At 45.8% G+C, this 20,690-nt stretch overlaps 1 protein-coding gene across 3 annotated transcripts in view; it reads right to left on the bottom strand.

Annotated features, from left to right (window-relative positions):
• The window catches only part of LYPD6 (LY6/PLAUR domain containing 6), a 38,659-nt gene extending 19,692 nt beyond the window's left edge, over nucleotides 1-18,967 (bottom strand). The window contains exons 1-2 of one of the 3 annotated variants that reach the window (XM_063342159.1): nucleotides 18,915-18,967; nucleotides 17,754-17,991 (exon numbers count right to left, since the gene is read on the bottom strand). The gene's annotated coding sequence lies outside the window, so the exon portion shown is untranslated. Of the gene's footprint in view, nucleotides 1-14,024; nucleotides 14,210-17,738; nucleotides 17,992-18,914 lie in introns of those variants that run through there. The other 2 variants (XM_063342157.1, XM_063342158.1) reach the window with 2 other exon arrangements.
• Between the last annotated feature and the right edge of the window lie 1,723 nt (nucleotides 18,968-20,690).

The following is a 20,690-nucleotide window of genomic DNA, read 5'->3' on the forward strand; positions in this document are numbered from 1 at the left end:
TCCAGCCCCGGACCCGCACAGATTAGGCTGCAGAAGGGCTCTGTTCCCCTGGCAGTTCACCCGGAGTTCATGCCATTTTTTATTTCCCAACCCGCGCCTGAATTCCCGTTGGCACAAGGCATCAAAAATACCAGCAAGCCACAAAGGCAGGGGACACGTTTGAGGACAAAACGGCTGCTTTTGCTCATTTCCAAAGAGCACGTCTCCAACCGGGCTGCAGAAGACGCCGCACCGATGTCGGCAGCTAAACCTCAGGGAAATAATTGGGCATGGGCTGACCGTCCCCAGCTATGCGCTTTCGGCACCGACATAACGTTTAATGAAGAACGAACTTAACGTCGCACAACAGTCCTTTGGATAAGTATCTCGTTCTCATTTTTCTCTTGACGATAGAAGAAAGTAGCTCATGTTCGTGTGCATCCACTTCTAGGCAAGTTAGAGGTGGCATCCACAACCTGGTCCAGCCACCAAAATAAATAAGACCTTTCTATTTGCACTGTGGTATTATTTGTACTGCCACCCTTTGCTCCACAAGGACTACGACAGACTTTGTAGGAAATCTCCCTTTGCAGAAATTTCCATAATTAGGTACATTAAAAGAGCCAAATTAATCTGATTTCATATTTGACATTATGTGATACTCAACTTCAAATACTTCTCTCATTAAGCTCTACTCAAAGTTATTCCACTGCCTTCCCTTTGATTTTTATGCATATCTTATTTGGTATAAACGTTAGAAAAGCTGCGTATCATTAAAGTCATGTAAAAGAAACCCAAATTAGAACTGACCAATTAGTGTTAATCCATGCCGTCTAGTTAATCCATGGAGTAAACAAACACTACCGTCATTAATTCGCTCAGATTTTCAATAGCTTTTCCAGAAAAACAAAGCCCAGCACAACCCAAAACAAACAACCCCCTCCCCCCCACAACTTTACAAGACTTTCAAGTGCTGTTTGAATTCAATGGCCAATTAATTATTTGGCTCTTGTCCTCCCAGAAAAAGCCATTTCACTCCTTTATTTTTTTAAATTGTTGGTGAAAAAAAACGCCTATTGAAAGAAAATTGTCATCTCCACCGTGATGGGAAGCTATAAAATGCCGTCCTCATTTTAGCCACCACTCCTGTGACAGTGTCAAGCTTCCAACATCACACCGTGGTTTTAGGTGGATGTTTCTGAGACGGAGACCTCAGTGTGCTCCCTGGTACTTGTCGGCACGTACGGGGGCTGGGAAGCTGCGCAGCAGTAAATACGTGCCTTCCTACAGAACGTCGTGTGCCCTTGGCTTCCTCTGCAACAGTCGCCCACCCTGGTTAATGCCAGCACAAGGCACGGGTGGACTTGCCCCACAACCGGACTCAAACACAGTCTGCCGGAGCGGTACAGTCTGCTGTGCCTTGGTATACGCTACTCGTAACGCAAGATAAATTAACGCTTTGAATTCATCTTTCTGAAGCTGCAGAGATCTGAACCACTTCGTTGTTCAGAGCTCAGCTGGGAGGCAACTGCTTATAAAGTGAATTAACTGTCGGCAGAAAACTCCGGGACTAAAGCAGACCTATTCATTCCCTCTTGTACCAGCTTCCTTGTGCATTTAGTTTTTCATTTGGTTTCCACACAAGCTCTGTACCCTCCCTACATCTCCCTTAAAGCTAATCACCGTCCCTCACTCCTCCATTTCACTGTGTGCAAATCGCACAAGCGAGGATGCGAGCATGATGCAACGTTCTCATCAAAAATACTGCTGTCACATGACACAGTTAAGCAGGAAAACATTCCCCTGATCATTAATTATCTGCTAACATCTTATAAAGCTAATGCATATATTTATATTTTTTTCCTTTTTTAACGACAGTAAACCAAGCTACGGCACAGAGGTAAACACCGCTGCACTAGAATCACCGCAAGCACAAAACCAGGCGCCTTTTCTCCTGGATTTCTCACCGAAACAGACCTAGTCATTTGTAAGCAATGTCAGAAAAGATGTCTTTTGTTGGCTTTGCTGTTGTTTGGGGATTTTTTGTTTGTTTGTTTATTTTTTTCTTCCCCAATTGTTACTTTAACCAACCAGAAATAACGAGCTGGAGCTCATGGGTTATTTACTGTGTGGATTCATGATTAGCTTCAAATAACAGCAGTGCACCAGGATAGAAAATATGATTCTCCCTGAAACGATGATGTCTGTCTGGCTGATATTTTTTGAAAATAATAAAATGATATTCACACGTTTGTTTCATCTCAGGGCAGAAGCAATGCATGCATGAATAAAGCTACCTAAAAAATGGCGAGGACGAAGAGGGGACAGAAAGATGACTTGGGGACCTTACATGAAGCCTCTGTGGGCTAGATCCTGGGAGTCACAGGATCACCACCTGGTGCCCATCATAACCGGTAAACCCTGGTTCTGGTAATAAAACCAGAACAAACACAAATCAGGAGAGCGAAGCACACTAAAGCAGGAGCCTGGGAGCCAGGACATTGGGGTGGACGTTGCCCAAGATCAGCAAAGAAAAAGAACGGCAGCTGGGGTGTGAAGAGATTGGGTTGTCCAGGGTGGAGAGAAAACCACATTCATTGAACAATTTTACCACATCCCATAAGAAAATGAGGAAAAGGCAGAAGCTGATGGGTCTGCCCTCCTGCGTCTGGGTCTTGCTTGGCTCTCTCCCCTGGGGTACGTTGGAGCACACGCTTCCATAGATCATTTTGCAGCTGGTCACACTGGGTCGGTATGCATTGCTTGGCAACTTTACCAATCGCCAGTACACGATTTAAAACATAACCCCTACTTGGTATTAGTAAGCTTTATATTTTTTTTAATGGTTTGGGTTGGAAGAGACCTTAAGGATCATCTAGCTCCAACCCCCCTGCCATGGGCAGGGACACGTCCCACTAGACCTGGTTGCTCAAAGTCCCATCCAACCTGCCCTTCTCCCTCCATCCTGGAAGATCTCTGCAATGTAGGAGCTGACACCCCTTCAGCCTTGTGCCTCCGATACGGCCAGCTGAGGCAGGCTCCCGTGCAGGGTTTTGACACCCTCATCCCCCCTTTGCCGTCAGCTGTAACCAGCCCCACTCCCTGATGTCTCGTGCATTTGCCTTAACACCTTCCACCCACCTCCTGACGCACTGTCACCTCTGCCAGTGCCCATTTCATCCAGTTGGGGTGCTTTACCATCATCAGTTCACTAGACGGCAAGTGTTACATATGACATAAAAGAACATATTTGATTATCAGTAATGGGAAGCTAAGGCAGACCTCCTCCTGCCCCATCTTCAATCTGCTCCATCAAACCTCTCACCTCCTGGAGATCAAGCTTCACTGCAGACCTCTCTGCTCCTTCCTTTATCTCTTCATCTGCTCTGCCTTTTGCTAGATCCAAATGCCTCATCATCTTGGCATTAGAAAGTCCACTTTCCCAAGGTACAGAGTGTTTATGGAGTATCATCAGTAATTCAAGTGTCTGCCAGCTAAGAGATGTTATCTTCAACATAGCTGAAGAATACCTCAAAATCGTGCTCCAACTCATCTGCCTCAAACACTCACCTACAGAACACGCTAAAAGCAGATGCAGTTTTCAAAATGTGCCCCCCTGATTTAACCAGTTGCTTAATTTTCACACATGAATCATCTGGCATTCCACAGGCCACGATATATAGCTTTCATTATGTCACCGCTGACATTTTCACTGCTGGAAGACCATGATTTACTGGTTTTCATTAGACCTGATCTCCACTCTTGGTCCTACCCCCAACTTGTTGAGGAATCCATGTCTGATCGGTGAAATGTTGATCTGACTTGAAAATACACTGCTCTTCATCTACTAATTTCTCTAAAATTGACCCTTTTCTGACAATTACTCCCAATGCTGACAGTAGAATATACGGCTATAAATAACGAGCCTGAGAAGACAACTCTTCCTCCAGCCTTGGGAGAAAATAGGCTTCTAGCAAAGACACTCCACCATCATAGCCACAACGTTGCTATATTTTTACCACAACAAATACCAATGAATATTTAAGATTACCTAAACCAATTTTCTTTAGAACATTTGAACTGCAACTTTGCAGAGTTTTTCTTTCCAACTGAAGCACCAGGCCAGCATCATTATATTTCATTACACTTCTTTCCTAGCAAAGACCTCTCTAAGCAAGATCTATAGCTGAGAGCACAACCAGGCCAGAAAACGTGGCCCACACCGTTATTTGAAAACAAAGACACAACAAAACCCCAGAACCAGACAGTAAGTCAAGCTGTAGTAAGAAATGTTGATTTGAAACATATTATGGATCACTGAAAACCTGAAAAGAAATAAATTAAATCAACCTAGAATAAAGTATGATAGAAGTTTACTTCCTAAAGCCAACAGAAGAGGCTAACTGGCAAGTTAGCCTCCAGAGAGGCAAACGGACTGAAAATTCAAAAATCTTACTGGTCCAAAGGATCCATGAGAACATGTCTGATGAGAGGAATTCCAGATTGCTTTCTGCAGCACTATTTTATTTAATTTCTGTTTTATATGTAATTGAGACCTCATGAAAAATTAAGTCAGGCCAAGTTTCTTGTAGGGAATGATGGCCTTTCCAAGAATATTGTAGATCAAACACAAATTACTCGACAACATCTATGATCGTCACCAACATATTCACCAACAGATACACATTTTGGCACTGAAAGACTGATTTAATTTCCATAACGTCTAATTATGTCACAAGTCACTGGCTGTAAAACCATTTATGTGCTTAAATCCATGCTGGATTCTAACTAAAGAAAAATGGCATTTCTGTTCTCTTTTTAAGTAACACATGCACTAGGTGTAGTATCTCAAACTACCGATGCAAGACAGACATTTAAAAAAGAACTCTAAAAAGCGAGACTGTATTATGGAGCAAAGCAGCACTATAAACATTAGACAGCAAGATTAGCCGATAAAATTGCTGGTTGCAATGATTATCCTAATCCTGGGCAGGGGCCACAGGAGCTAGAAGCCGGCGAGGCTCCCCATCGGCCGCCTGTTCACCCCAACACCTGCCACCTCCACATGGACCCGAGAACCTTCCCCTTCAGTAGCTTCTCGTAGAATTTTTGAGGAGTGGTGGTTTTGGCAGCGTTGGGTTAACAGTTGGACTTGATGATCTTAAAGGTCCCTTCCAACCTAGACAATTCTATGATTACATATATATAAAATGTGTATATATATATACACATACACACACACACACATACTGTTACATCAACGGAAAGCTTTGCCCATGGATTCTGCACTCCCTAATACATGGGGGCTACACCTACTCCCGCAGATGAAGTGGGCCAAGAGAAGGCCAGGAAGGGGTGCCCACACACAAAGCTCCCCCGGTTAGGGGTGCCTGGCCATCGGCTGGGAGAGTCCTGCCAGCAGCCGGTGGCCGAGACGGTCCCATGCAGGGATGCTCACGGCACAGGCACAGCTCCTGCTCCAGCCCGGCATTGGCACACAGGGATCGCCGGTAGAAGCCCCAAGCTGAAAAATGTGCAGTTATCTCAGTGATTACACCCTCAACGCTCCCCTTGATTGCTTCTATATTTAAGCGTAAAGCCTTGTTGACTTCAAAAACATGTGGAAACCAGAAATTCCCATGAGGAGGAGATGCTTCACCTTGCTCGGTTTTCCTCTGGGGCTGGATGCAATGACGTCTGGGTCAGCAGAAAGGTTCCGTTGGCCTCAAATACCTGTTCCATAGGGCTTTTACAGCCTGGCGAGAGGAGCATCCTCCTGCAGAGCCTGAGCAAAGACCGGCGCCAGCTCAGCCGTGCTCCCACAGGGAGTTGGGGCACCCACCCGGACCTGGCACCTCCTACACCCACCACAGCTTTACACACGAGCTCATAATTGCAGCCGCAATTCTGAGCCCGACAATTAGGAATAGACGCTTAAAAACAGTTTGCTCACACCCCGCTCGTCCAAAGGCTGGAGCCAAAGCAGCGCTGGCGGGTCTGGCACCAAGAAATGATCCCACTCTCGCCCACCATCGGCCAGGTCCCTTGTCTGCAGCGTACAAAACCCCTCACAACACAACAAGCGCTTTTAAAAATATACCTTTCTGCAGGGAAGGGACAAGTAACCGAAGAAATCTAGGCCTGCCGAGATGCGGCAGGATAAGGCGTGCAGTAACCAAGGCTCCCGGACCAAGGGAACAGTATCTCTCTGAGCTCCTTATAAAGTTATACAGCAGCGTGAGAAGCGTCAGGAATTAATTAGAAAACAGGTTTCCACGTCTGATCAGGTGTCGGCTCTTTCTGCTGCAGCTTTGTTTGCAAGGGAGACGGGCACCAGGGCCGGCTCCTCCAGAACAAGCTGACGCCTATTGCTCTATGTACGCTCCTGCGGAGGAAAAAACACCCACACCATTGCACAAGATAAAATATTAGAGAAATAAAGAAGACAAAATACTGGATAGAAGTTTGTAGAGTCTGCTCTTATACTTACTCTCAGCACACATCCATGCCTTCTCCTCTATGCAATAAGACTATCAGAAAAGAAAAAAAAAAAAAAAAAGGTCTCAGCCCTCCACCAGTGATTTTGTTTCCTCCAGATTCGCCCGCTATAAAACCCTAAAGCTTTGCGCACTGCAGCCGGGAAAACGATTCACCTGAGAAAACAAAACAATCAGTGGTTTAAGTCTTTGCTTTATATTATTTTGCCTAAAAAAAAAAAAAAGAAAAATTAAAAAAATCAATTTTACACCAGAAACAAAGTAGCTACAACTCTTGCAAGCTAAACCCCTATATGTTCTTATCTACCAGTGTAGATTTTTTTTTTATTTATTTTTTATTTTAGCCGAAGTGGAAATGTGCAATCTTCACGGTCACAATTCTGCAGTAAATCGTCAGGCCCAGGCGGAGGCACCGCGGGGGGAGACGAGGTGAATTTTCACCCCCGAGGGCAGCAGAGGGGACGGGGCAGGCACCCACCCCCCGAGCACAGAACTTCGCCCCCTCTGCTGCGTATTCTCCCGTATCCAGCTCATTGCAGCGCTTCAGAAAATTTTACCTTTCTTCTCGAAGCGGAAAGGAAGAAATACAAAAACGTGCCATACAACCTTCTCCTGTTCCGACAGACTTGCACGGATATTTCGGGTTTTGATGTAGGACCAGGGGGGGTTGGTTTCTGGGAAGCTCCCAGCCCTGCTGCTGTGCCAGAGATATGATGTCATGGAACTAAATTTCTGATTCCCCGCCAGTTTGAGCGGTTCATATTAAATGAAGCCAAAATGAGCTTCCTGTGCTAAACTGGAAACAAAAGAGCACTTTTACAACGCTGCCCTCAGGGTTAATAGAAATATATATATGTCCAACTCGAGTCACAGTTACCATCTTATCACACTATCAGCGTCTACACGCATAGAACAACGTACAGTGTGGGCTCTCACACGACGTGGCTATATTTAAGTCAGCGCAGACAGACGCAGAGAGACTTCAAAACAGCGTTGGGCAGCAAGCCACCAGCTCCCATCTGCCCGCCGCAGGGGACATTCCTGCCCAGCCGCCCACTCCCCAGACGTGGAGCACGTGGCGCGGGGCAGAAGATGGAACCTCAAACCCCGACTGGAGACAGAGGAGTTGCTATTTGTTGTGAATTACAAGAAATCGTTTGGATCTTAATTTAACGCCACTGCCAACCAGTCCTGATAGCTGCAGACACCCAGGAGTTTTAACCACAATTAAGTCAAGAGTATGATTATGGGTCAGATTTGGAGAGAATCTGCAAAGTAGATGTCGCAACTCACACCAAGGCCAACGGGTGTTTGTCTCAAACAGCATTTTACCTGCACAAATGCACTCTGTTATCGTTCAGTTGTGCCCAAGCACTGGCTGTGGACGATGCCACCCCTGAAGGACCAGGCTTGGTAGGTGTATCTCACGCAGCCTGGGCTGGGCTCAACAATGGCAGCGAAAGACGGCCACAGATGTGGTGACGATGACACTTCCTTTAAGCGATCTCACTGTGTCATTTTAAGTGTCAGAGGACCAAAAAAAATTTCAGATGACACAGAAAGTGCTGCATTATACAGCCAAGTCTCACGTCTTGCAAGGTCTGTCCATTGGACGTGACCTGTCTAATTAGGAAAAATAGGAAAATAAATAAATGGGACAAATTTCTTCACTGAAAGGGTTATCAAGCATTGGGACAGGCTGCCCAGGGAAGTGGTGGAGTCGCCATCCCTGGGGGTATTTAAAAGACATGTAGACGTGGTGCTGAGGGACATGGGGTAGTGGTGGTTTTGGCAGTGTTGGGTTAATGCTTGGGTCAATGATCTTAAAGGTCCCTTCCAACCTAGACCATCCTATGACTCTAATATTTCAATGGCACCTAGTGGCTCTTCCAGCCGCCCAGCAACAGAAGGCAGCTGCTGCATACACAATCATGCAGAGGCCTCCAACATGTCCCATGTTCGGTGAGTCCAGCAAGATGGACCTGAACCCCAGGAGGTGGGGCAACCAAGGACTGACAAAATAAATACACTTATACCTCCCAGAGGTACCAGGAGACTTAGTGCCCCACTGGAGACCACAGTTACAGCCTCCCTCCTGAATAATGAACCAATTTTAATGGGCGACACGGCGCCCTGAGAAATACCGAATCAACTGACACAGATCTGCTGGTATTTTGGATTTGAAAAGAACAAGCAGATATTAAAGTCTTACTTGAAATGCTTGAGAATAATGCGAAAAATCCAACAAATGAATGGCGCTCAGACAGATCTAGCTAAGACTGTTAACTGGTGGTCCAGCCCTGCCAGATGCTGCTGACAGCTGCTGAAAGCACATGCAATCATTCCAAGACAAATCACCTTGAAAATAATCCTCCCTCAAGAAAGCTTATGATATCCAACAAATGTTTTCAGACATCTGTGAAAAGAAGGGGATTGTAAAGATCTTGGAAAAGCAATTATATACAATGGATGCTGACTAGAGAGAAAAACAGAGTGAAGACAAAGGCTGGCATCAACGAACAGAGTTATCAAGTATTCTAGACCAAATGGGACAAAACTCAACCAAACGGCTTGAAAACGCTCTCTGTCCCTGAAGACGACGGATGCAAGCTAGCAGGAAGGTATGGGGTGAGCCTCAGAAATATGAGCCTCCACTGCCAGACCCATCAAACTCTCGCTGGACCACAAATGCCGGAGTGAATTTGGATATCCAGCCCACATCATTTTTCCATCGTCTGAAGCTGCCTGAGAGCTTACGAAATGCAGGAGTCTTTCCTGCCTACTGAAAGTTACTATATTTTTTTAAAATTCTACAGATAACGAGTGTGCTAAAGACATCACCAGAACTTGCCCTGTTGGGTAACAGTGACAGCTCAGTTCTTTTCCTGCGCCCAATAACAGTCAACAGTTAATGCGTAAGATGCGCTGGTGTCCACAGGAGCTCTGTGAGCTTCCACAGCTCTATACGATAGACGTACCAACGTGTTTGTTCAAAGACCTTTCTCCATTCACAACAGCAACACGGGAGTGATACTGCGAGACTTTAAAATCTCTTCCCATACACGTCCTGTGAATGGATACCAGGTATCAGCCTGCTTAATGCACCACGGCCTTGAATCGAGATTGGAGTCAGAATTATCGCAGCAGTAGGTGTCTAGAAAAAAGGAGTGGTTATAACGTTGATCCTACTTTTTGGACCCTCAATATAATTTTCATTCGCTGTCATCAGACAGAGCCCTTCACATTTATTTTGACTGCCAACCCAGGCAAACACCCTCACAGCATATGACTGAAAAGGGAACAAAGTGACAGACGTCCAGTGCTACACACTTTGCATGGCAACAATTTGGTGCATGGTCCAAAGCACCAAAACCTGTACTAATCACCTCGACCTCATTAATTTACAAAGCTTTGGTCCAACTCTAGCAGCTGGCAGATGATCAAGCTCTTAGTTGATGTGATTCAAACTAATCCACTAAAAGGCATTTAAGAGCCAGTTAGGAAATAAGTATTTTTCTATTATTAGAAGTGCTAAAAAGTTTTAATGACATCAGGCTCTCAAGGTGAGGGAAACAACACCCAGCTCCCTACGTGAGGACTTCCCTCCTCAAATCCCACCACCAGTCAGTGCGCTGGGTCACCCAGTGGTTACCCCGGCATTTCTGTACCCTCTCACTGGAGAAGGGCAAAAAAGCAACCTGATGCACCCTATGTTATTGCTTCTTTCTCCCTTTTCATCCTTCTTCATCTGATCCCATCTTCAGCACGGTTTACTAGGGAAAGGGGGATTTTCCCATTGTACTGGAGTGTGTATCATGCGCCTTTTCGCTCCTTCCATCCAAAGCCACACTCAGACCCGTCGGTGGCATTCGGCCAGGCTGGACACGGAGGTAGAGGCTGGGAAATTAGTGAACACACAGAGCAAACATCCTCCAAGCGCCCCAGTTAAGGAAACACTGCAGCTTGCACCAGTGCCTCATTAGACAGAGAAAAACCCAATCCCATGACCCCCAAACCCAACAGACAAAGAGAAAAATTTTAGGTGCCCCGATCATGGAAAAAATTAAATTACAAACCACAAACCACCATGAAACACAACGCCATAAGAAATCGGGCTTCATCAGACCTGGGTCTCATGGTCTACTTGGGGCAATGCATGTTGCTGGCTGGTCTCCTGCCAAACTGCATCATAATCAAAGATTTTTATTTCATCAGTGCCAGAAAGCCAGAGGTTTTTTGTCTGAACACCAAACTAAATAGCACCAAATGTTATTCCCAGATAAAATATTTTAATATATATGAAATTCTACCTTCATTAATATAATATTCATTGGTTTAACAATGCTGTTGGCTGCCTCAGCTGAAATTTGCTCAATAAAGCAGTACCACAGAAAAACGCTCACGAGAACAAAAACCAATAAGAAAGTCTTTTTCCTTTTTGCAACTTGAATATCAGATCTAGAACCAGGTTTTAATGAGGTAGAAGCTGTTTAGAACCTCTTCTGTCTGGGAAAAAGTAAGAAAATTATGATATGAATTTTTAAAACATTTTAAATGCACACACCCCCTCTGTAGTCTATGTTAAAGTAGCACACAGTTTGGAGCTAAACTCTTGTTGAAAGCGACTTAATGAAACTTTCATACTTACATAGCAGCTCACCCAATGCTGATAAAACAACTTTAAAATCTTTTCAAATCTCAAAGGCCAATGAACAAATAAATACACACACGCGTATACACGTGTATATATACACACACACTCACGTACACACACACTCATCATTCAGGAGAGACGGGAGGTAAAACGAGGAGGACGAGGGCATTTAGCCTTTTCTTGGGCTTGGAGGAATCAACGAAGTTTTCACTCCCCCGAAACTTCTTCCTGTAGTTGACTCCCTTGGATGCTCTGGAACACCGCGATTGTTATCCACCCGACGAACCTGTTCAGAAGCTACGTAAACCTACCCAAAGTCACAGCCGCTATCCCAGCGACACGGGGTTCAAGTTCAACAGTTGCAGGCGGCTCCGCACAAGACAGAGGCCGTGACCGAAGGTGCTGGCCACCACCCTCGCCAGCCCCTCTTATCTCGCTGACGAGGAGCCTCGCTGGGGGCTGGAAGCTCCTTAAGAGAACGAACACATCTCAAGAGATATTAACTCTTAATAACTGCAGACTGGCATCTGTTTCCTCGGCAGTTTAGCCCCAAATGTTTGTCTGGAAAGAGCGCTCTAAAACCAGTAGGGATTTCTGTGAAATCCAGCCTTGTATTGGTTTAGCTTTAGGCTCTTGATATATTAACACAAGAATCCTGGGAAAACAAACTCCCTTGGGTAAATATTTAAGGCCAGAAAAGCCTAAGAATGCTTTTCGTCATTAGCATCCACAAAAACAAAGAGCTCAATGGATGTAGTAAAAATAAAATATTTAAAAATAAGTTAAACTCTATTAAATATTTAAACATACACAATACCACAATAACAGTACTAGCCAAACTGGCCATGGAAACCCACTAACGCTCACGTCAAAGCCACCTTTATCTGAAGGTTTGCCTTGTTTATGAAAATTCAAATGTTAATTTAATGTATTTAGACCTAAAGAAGTGCCACAAGCCCTATGTGGCGACACTCAAGCAAATATCATGAGATGGGTATTATATACGACATATATGAACCAAGTCTAAATCAACTGCACGTGCACATCAGAACCACCAGAGCGATTATCCTGCCGAAACACACTTTACCGATCCAGTCAAACAAAGTGAGCATGGCTGTAATTTAGGGAAGCCGTTCCAAAACACACACAGGCATCACGTGCTTCATCCCTGACAACACGCGGGCAAAACAGCGTTAAACGTATCACGACATATCAGCAGCCACCCGACCGCATCTTCTTTCTGCTTATCGCGTTCCAATGAAGCCAGATGAAAAGGTTCAAGCTGGTTTGGGATGCTGAAATTAAACTGCTGCTCCTTGGGGTTTTGGTCCATGGAAGCCCACGAGACCGAATGACTTGAGCAACAGATGCACAGGGCGGTATCTTAAGACGCTACAATTTTATCAAGGACTTGCATTATTCTGGAGACAAGAGCTATTGTGTCCACTCACATCAGCGCTATTTTGGGAAGCCGCGCTATGCAGCCAATAGCCCAAATTAGCTTTTATTCAATTATTCAAAAAATAACGTCTGAAAAGTAACCAAACGGAATCTACTTCATTTACTGCAAAAATCACGTGCAAGGATATGAAACAACAAACAAATGAAAATCTGCATAGGAAAGCTTGGAGCTGGAGAACAGAAATCCAGTGGTTTAAGCGAATATTTTGGTTTGATTGTCCTTCTCCTTCCTGCCAACCTCATTTTATGGCGTAGCTTTACCTTAGCTTCCAAAGCACAACTGTAGACACACGTTATTTACTTTTAAAAATCCATCCTACAGCTGATGAAACTCCAGAAATGAGCTCGTCAGGCCCCTGCCTCCAGCATCCAGACAGAAAAGCAATTGATTTCCATAGCAGTAATGTGAATATTGTGGCATAAAAGGACAACCAGCTGCAATCGCCCCAACCGCGCTTCCGTACGAGTGCTGGAAAATAGCGGGGACTCGCATTGCAAAGCGATTTCATCTGAAAATCTCTGCAGGAGTAAAGGAATGATAACGGTGAAAGGGAACGGGGGCTGGAGTTAGCAATTTCCAGCTATTGGGGGGGGGGGGAGAGAGGTTAAAAAAAATTAAAAAATAAATCAAACACTAAGACAGCAGCAGTTCATGCAAGTTCCTGTGAAAAGCTATTTTTCTTGAGGAATTTTTTTTAATTGCCCTGGGGCTCTTAATAGCTATAGCTAATAAGCTCAAAATTAGGCAAGGTCATGAGTATGCAGCCTTCGGCGTTTCTGAATATAAAATACCAGGAAAATGCCCTCCTGGCCTGACTTCCAGTTTTCCAGAATCATTTTATTTGCTGCACTATAAACCGATTTCGGAATCCCAATGATTTGGTTTGTTAACCCGGTTACATACATTCGCGCAGCGTATCCCTTCGTACGGAAACACCCTTGTCAATACAAACCCCGGTCGCTTTGTAACCTGCCCGATGCCGAAATATTTACGTTACCGTTTTACCAGCCAAATACCTTCAGTACACAAAGGAGGCACCCGACAGCCAGTCAGTCACCTACCCACGAGCCATAATTCGTCTGTACAACAGCTAATGAGATGAAAGCAGATACGCACAAAAGCAGTAGGCTGACGGATACAAAGTAATTGCAGGCAGAATTCGATGACAGTAATTTATGTAATTCTATTAAAGGAAAGGCAGTTGTATAGGAAGAGAATGAAAGGTCAGATAAACCCCCCAGAATTTAAACAGAACGCACGAGGGATTTTATATACTATATGAACACATAAAAGGAAAAAAGGCCACAATAAAACTTAATTATAATTGACTCTTTTCCTCCCATCCCTTCCTATCATATTTAGCAGTTCATATAGCATATTTAGCTGTTTATATAAAGCCAGGCGTGGCCGCAGCTTGCTCAGAAATACACACCGCCGGAGGAGCACGCCGGGTATTTTACGCCCTCATCCTGAGCGCATCCCCGTATTTCGCTTCAAGGTTTCCCAGGAAGAATTTTCTGAGTGTTACAGCGAAGTAAAGTCCCGGCACGAGGCGCAGCTCCTGCTGCGTGCATCTGCAGCGTCCCTTCTGAGAGAGAGCCACTCTTAACGCCCTGCCGTGGCACCACTGCCAGCCGCACAACTGGCAATATTGTGGATTCAGACCCGATCACGCCCCGCGGCACCAAAGAAGGGTCTGGACTGGGGATCACGTAGGCGCAAAGCTGTGTCAACGTACAAACGCCATTCATAGACAACTTTTCCCTTTTCTAGCACGTGCCAAGGGATCAACTGTGATTTTATTTGGTCTGCAGATGTCAAAAATATTTAAGAAGTTAACAGTGATATATGGCCCGTGATGAAGCAGTCCTGCCTACGTACATCCATCTCTAGCGTGAAACCCTCACGATTTCCACAGCAGCTTTATAAAAACTATATCAGGGACAGTAAAGTACCGCGTACGCACAACAGACCCAATACTGGCACTTATGGAAAGCGATGATTATTGCTGCGAACATATGGTGACTGAGGGATAAGAACTACGCTCCTCTCCGAGTAGGTCACCCCACACAGCAAAGAACACCGTAAATTCACCAGGGAAAATGGGCATCTAAGGTCTACTACAGCTATTCCAATAGTTGGCAACAAGGAAAACTATGAAGAATTATTAACTTTATAAAAGAAAGAAGGCAAGCAGGCAGTCTTGTTGTACAAACTATCCCGTCCTCCCAAAAAAGTCATGGAATCCAAAATAATTTAAAAAAAAGATGAAATAAACATGGAATATATTTCTACTTATGTCCTTCCGCACTGATTATATCGCAAGGAGGTATTGTCTAATGTGAAGATCTGTTCAGTGCCAGCAATTCTACCTTACCGCCTACTTTGTGCTATTCTCACTCAGTAAATATCTTCTTCCAAGAGGAAGATACCTATCAGCAATCAAGATACGCCACCTTTTAACCACGTCAGCCACCCGAGCAGTAAAATAAAGAGTTTGTTTTCAAGGCAAATGAGCTCATTTTGACTAAATATGTCTTGCTGAGCTTTATCGAACCGAACCATCAGCCGCACCAACACGCGCTTCAGGCTCTTCTGCGGGGTTCACCATCGCCCAAGCTCGGCTGTTGTATCGCTTGACCCCCGCCAGTTGCTCTGCCTGTCCCATCACATCAATGTGACAGACACGACGTGCGATGTGGGGGCCAGGAAAAGGCTGGGGGGCGGGGGTCATAGCTTACTGCGGTCAGGTTCATACATGGCTAAATAACCTCCTGAAGGACGTGCGGCAATTATCTTAGCACTGCTTAAACCGCTATACTTACCCATCAATGCCGTTTCTAAGGGCAGTGGGAAGCCTGGACACACCGAGGGCTTCGGACTTGGGTCTCCATTGGAAAACTCCAACCCTACTCATGAGCAAAAGCTGAAAAAACCCATATTATTCTGTTTCCAAACTACTTGTAACTTACACTTTGCCTTTTACACTAGAGAGTCGGAGGAAATCAGACTCAAGATCAGCCACGTGAATGCCAGATAATTAAACCAGCGGATCGCGGCGCTGACGCATAAATAAAGTTTTAGATTTACGGCGAACAAGTCTTCTACTGTAATGCAACCAGGATGACTTTTCAAAAGTTTTTTATGTCAGCGCTGACCTAAAAAAATCCAGTGGAAACTCAGAGGGTCAGATTCCCTCCCCGCTGGCACCCCCGGGGCCGCGCAGGAGGCAGCAGGGTTATACCCGAGGACCAGCCTGATTCAAAGCCTGTCCTCAGTGTTTGCATAACTCCTCAGTTGGATGTTGGGAATCATTTTATCTGAGCGATACTAATGAGCTAAATCACTATTATTATTGCAGTGATCACCCACCCGTAAGCACCTCACCAAGGCTTTATTTTTACCTTGTTCCGCAGCAAAGCAGACGCGGATCTAGTGACGAAACCTCGTCCTGACACCTTCCCTCCACCGACACATGGAGCCTGAAAGCTCATCGCTCACTACAGCAGAAATCTCTACGTTTTCATTTCAGAGCTCGTTACACAGCGGATGGCACCGTTACATTTCCACGCCAGAAATCCAGAGGCGCCAGTGTGAAACTCTGGGGGCTCCGCAGCCATGATGCTGGAGCCGGACGCCGGAGCCATCCCGACCTCCCGACACCACCGTCCAGCTGCCGCCCCGAGCTCTGATACATCCAGATAGTCATTATCTCTGCGCAAAACGGGGTTTCCACAGCAATAAAAGCAAAAAAAATTCAACAAAGATGGTTCTAAAGGCATGTTAATGGCCACACTGGGGATCTCCACCCAGTTCACACTGAGATCTTTTTTGTTGTTTCACTTTTTTTTTTTTTACCATATTTCCACAGAACAAGCTCTCTGAGGCAATGTAATTTTTTTCTTTTTTTTAGAGAATACGTATATTGTACCAGTTCTGCCCATTGGAAGTTCACAATCCACGATAACCATCAGCCCTCTGCTCTGGCGTGGCCTTACAATGAATCTCATACAAGTAAAAGAAGAGTAACCACAGCCCTTCTGCGCAGCCTAGGCTTCCCACGCTGTAAAAATCAACCAGCGTACACCTAATAACGCGCTGTGTTAAACACAACGGATACTCCTGCAGGTCGTCCCACAATTTGGGCAGGTTTTCAGACTTCTCAATATCCACTACTAAGTAAAAGTTTCCAAGATACAAAAGAAAACACATGAACGTATGATAGAATTATACAGAATCATAGAAACTTGCCTATTCTCTTGGCAAGTGATGTGATTTACCGTTTTCCGTCACACTAGCTATAGAACGTAACAATCACTAGGAAGCTGCCAATATTCCCTCCAAAGAAAGGGTATTTTAGCAGAAAAAGAGTGCATGCGCTGGGTTCAGTTGGAAACACAAATATTTGTCTAAGAAATTAATTAAATTTTTTAGAAACATAGAATCATAATAGCTTGCCTATTATACCGGCAAGATATTAGTTACAATTGGAAACTCAACAATTTGTCTAAGAAATTAATTGAATTTTTTAGAATCATAATAGCTTGCCTATTATAGTGGCAAGCTATTAGTGACAATCAGAAACTCGAATATTTGTTTAAGAAGTTAATTTAATTTTTTTGCATAGTGATATTTTTTTAAATAAGGAGGCAGAGTGGGAAGATCTTTCACGCCGGCGACGCGCTTCTCTCTTGCAGACGCGCGACACGTATAATTTTTTTCATTTGCATTTGCTTGGAAAGCGATTCGTAAAGAACTACGTTTTCATAAGCAGGGTCTCAAAAAAAAAAAAACCACCCCTAAAAATTGCAGGCAGGTTCTCCTGCGGCACCCAAAGCACCAGGCTGGGGTTGGGGCTGGTCGTATCACCGCCCCGGGCTCCCCCCGCCAGCCCTCGGGCAAGTACTGGTCCAGGGCTACTCCCTGCACGGGGCGACTAATCCACATGTTGGGCTTCAATAATCTGAGAGTTGAATAAACAGAAAATATTCAGGTTTACTTTTCACCTGGCACGACACACAGTGTGGTTTTTTAAGTATGTGTCAAGCCAAGTGACTTTTAGACTAAAAGATCATCACTTTTTTTTGCTGTAATAGAAACAAAAGGTTAGAGAGAAGAGATTTCTATACAGTATATCGAGGTGTACCTTTGCAGCACGTACGTTCTGGCAGGTTGCTCAGGGGGTTTCCATCATGCCCTCAGCAGCGCCGGGGGATCCCGGGACGGTCCCCTCGGTCCCCTCCCTGGGTCCGGCAGCAGGGACATGTCCCGGGGTGGGCACAGCTCCCCGCCGGGGCCGGCGGCTCCTCCGACGGCCGAACACACTCCCCGCCGCTGGAAAGGGAAGATTAGGATCTTCGCCCGGCGCGGATCCTGCTGAGCTCTAGTTTTCTTTCATGCTTCGTTAAAAATTAGATGCTGAATTATTTCAAGGGTACACAGGCGTATCGCACAATTATGTTATTATTCTACTCTTACACAAGTTGTCTTTGTTTCGGGGGGGAAAAAAAAAATAAACTACGGACAATAAAGCGTAAATAAAGCAGGGGGATGGAGCAGCTCTCGGGGAGAGCAGCCGAAAGGGGAGAGGAACGGTGGCACGCAGCGAGGAGCGAGCCGAGCGCCGAGCCAGCGCTATCCGAAAATGAAATATAAACTCGCCCGGCCGCGGGGTTACCTTCTGCCCTGCGGCTCTTCCGCTCGGAGGGGCTGATGCCGCTGCGCGCCAGGGTCGGCAGCGAGGGATTGCTAACTATCTGCTCCAGCTGGGAGTGCCTTTCCCGCGATGAATCACCCGGGTTTTATCCCAGCGTAATGTTACAGAACGCTTTACTCCAGCAAAACTCCGTATACGAGGCTGCAGGTTTTCATCTCTTGCCAATTTCAAGTGGGTTTTGTTATCGTCAGAAGAATGTAATTACGTATATCTCCCTATATTCACGCCTGTTTCCCAGCAGACTGAACATAAATACCTACACGTACTTAGGGAAGCATGACATCACATTTTAGCTCAGTTAACTGGCTTCTAGATAACAAGCAGTACCCCGCATCCCTGAGAATGCGAAGATTAGATAAAACATCGAAGAAGAGCTGTGACTTCCAGCCGTTCGTTTGCACACACTAGCGTAAAGTTTAACAACACACTTTAATTCATTTCGCTACATTAATTAGTCATGCAGGAAGTATTCAAAACAAGACTAAGCAACAATTCATCAAAAAGAAAAAAAAAAAAAAGGCATTAGTATTAAATCAGCATTGGCTGGCAGTTGAAAGCTGCTAATAAAGCCAGGAATGCTCCGGCTGATGGGAGAAGCTACACAACCTGTCCCCCGCTCCCCGGTCTTTCCTGCTCCGCGCTGCTCCCCTTCCCTCTCGCAATGTTTATGGGAACGTCATCTGCAAAACACAAGCTCTCACAGTTCTCCGGCAGGGCCAAAGATATTTTTGTCCTCTGGGCTTTGAGCGCTGACACCCGTGTGCTCCCGTGGATAATTTCATTTCATAAAGAGTTGCTCCTCTGATACAACCATCGCTCACTCACCGGAAAGGCTGCAAAGTCTGACCCAATTCTTGAATTATTTGCTTATTATTTGCCTACATGGCATCTTGGAGAAGTTCATGTTTTCCTCTTAGGGTTACTATAGTATAAGTATTCATTTCAAAGATTCCCTACAGTTTTGCACAAAAAATACCACGTAACGGAGCACTGACCCAGGGCGAAGGGCAGACCTCCTTAGAGCAATGTACCCCATGTGTCAGGTGAAGGCTGAAGGAGGACTTGAAGAAGTGACGGGAAAGAGAGAAACGGTCTAGCAGAACAGGCAATAAAAGGTCCGGGAAAGCCTTTATGGGACCCAGGACCAAACCTTTGCGTGGGCCAGGCAAGGTCCGCTCCCTCACCCGGCTGCAGGACCAGAGCTGCCAGGTGTCTCCAGAGGATGAGCTGCTCAAAGGCAGATGCCAGCTCTGGGCCAAGGACCTGAGTCAGGGCTGGGCGCGGAGGCAGGGAGCTGGGTGCTGAGCCAGCAGTGCTGGGGTGGAGGGGACAGGAGCAAGAAAGCCCACGCGAGGAGGAAGCTATGGAAGCCCCAGTTCGGTACTGGCCGTTGCCGGGACCAAGGAAGGGCACCTGGCTGGGTTTAGTCACTGGGTTCACAGCTTGCACCAGGAGGTGGCTGTAGAACTGGCTGCAGCCCAGCAAGTATTCAATGGGCTTCTGTGGACTGAGGTGGCAACCAGCCTTACCCCAAAAAATAAATGGGTAGAGAAAGAAAGCTCCTTTTCAGGGGAGCTAATGAGAAAAAAGGTTAAAAGAGTGGGATAGACACGGAGTGTTGCTAACAGAGGGTGGACGCCCTGGGACCGAGGGCCCGACTCAGGTCTAGGATGATCCTTCAGAATCACGGAATCACAGAATCACAGAATCTTCAGAGTTGGAAGGGACCTCTAGAGATCATCTAGTCCCACTCCCCTGCTAGAGCAGGATTGCCTAAAGCACATCCCTCAGGGCTGCATCCAGGCGGGTCTTGAAAATCTCCAGAGAAGGGGACTCCACACCCTCCCTGGGCAGCCTGTTCCAGTGCTCTGTCACCCTCACTGTAAAGAAGTTTTTCCGTGTATTTGAACGGAACTTCCTATGTTCTAGCTTGTGCCCATTGCCCCTTGTCCTGTCGCTGGGAACCATTGAAAAGAGCCTGGCTCCGTCCTCCTTAAACCCACCCTTTAGATACTTGTAAACATTAATCAGGTCCCCCCTCAACCTTTTCTTCTCCAGGCTAAAGAGTCCCAGCTCTTTCAGCCTTTCCTCATAAGGGAGGTGCTCCAGTCCCATAATCATCTTGGTTGCCCTACGCTGGACTCGCTCCAGTAGTTCCCTGTCCCTCTTGAACTGGGGAGCCCAAAACTGGACACAGTACTCCAGTTGTGGCCTCACCAGTGCAGAGTAGAGGGGAAGAATGACCTCCCTCGACCTACTGGCCACAGTCTTCCCTATGCAGCCCAGGATGCCATTGGCCTTCTTGGCGACAAGGGCACGCTGCTGGCTCATGGATAATTTGCTGTCTACCAGGACCCCCAGGTCCTTCTCCTCAGAGCTGCT

The sequence above is a fragment of the Chroicocephalus ridibundus genome, chromosome 7 (assembly GCF_963924245.1).
Source record: "Chroicocephalus ridibundus chromosome 7, bChrRid1.1, whole genome shotgun sequence".
Lineage (NCBI taxonomy): Eukaryota > Metazoa > Chordata > Aves > Charadriiformes > Laridae > Chroicocephalus > Chroicocephalus ridibundus.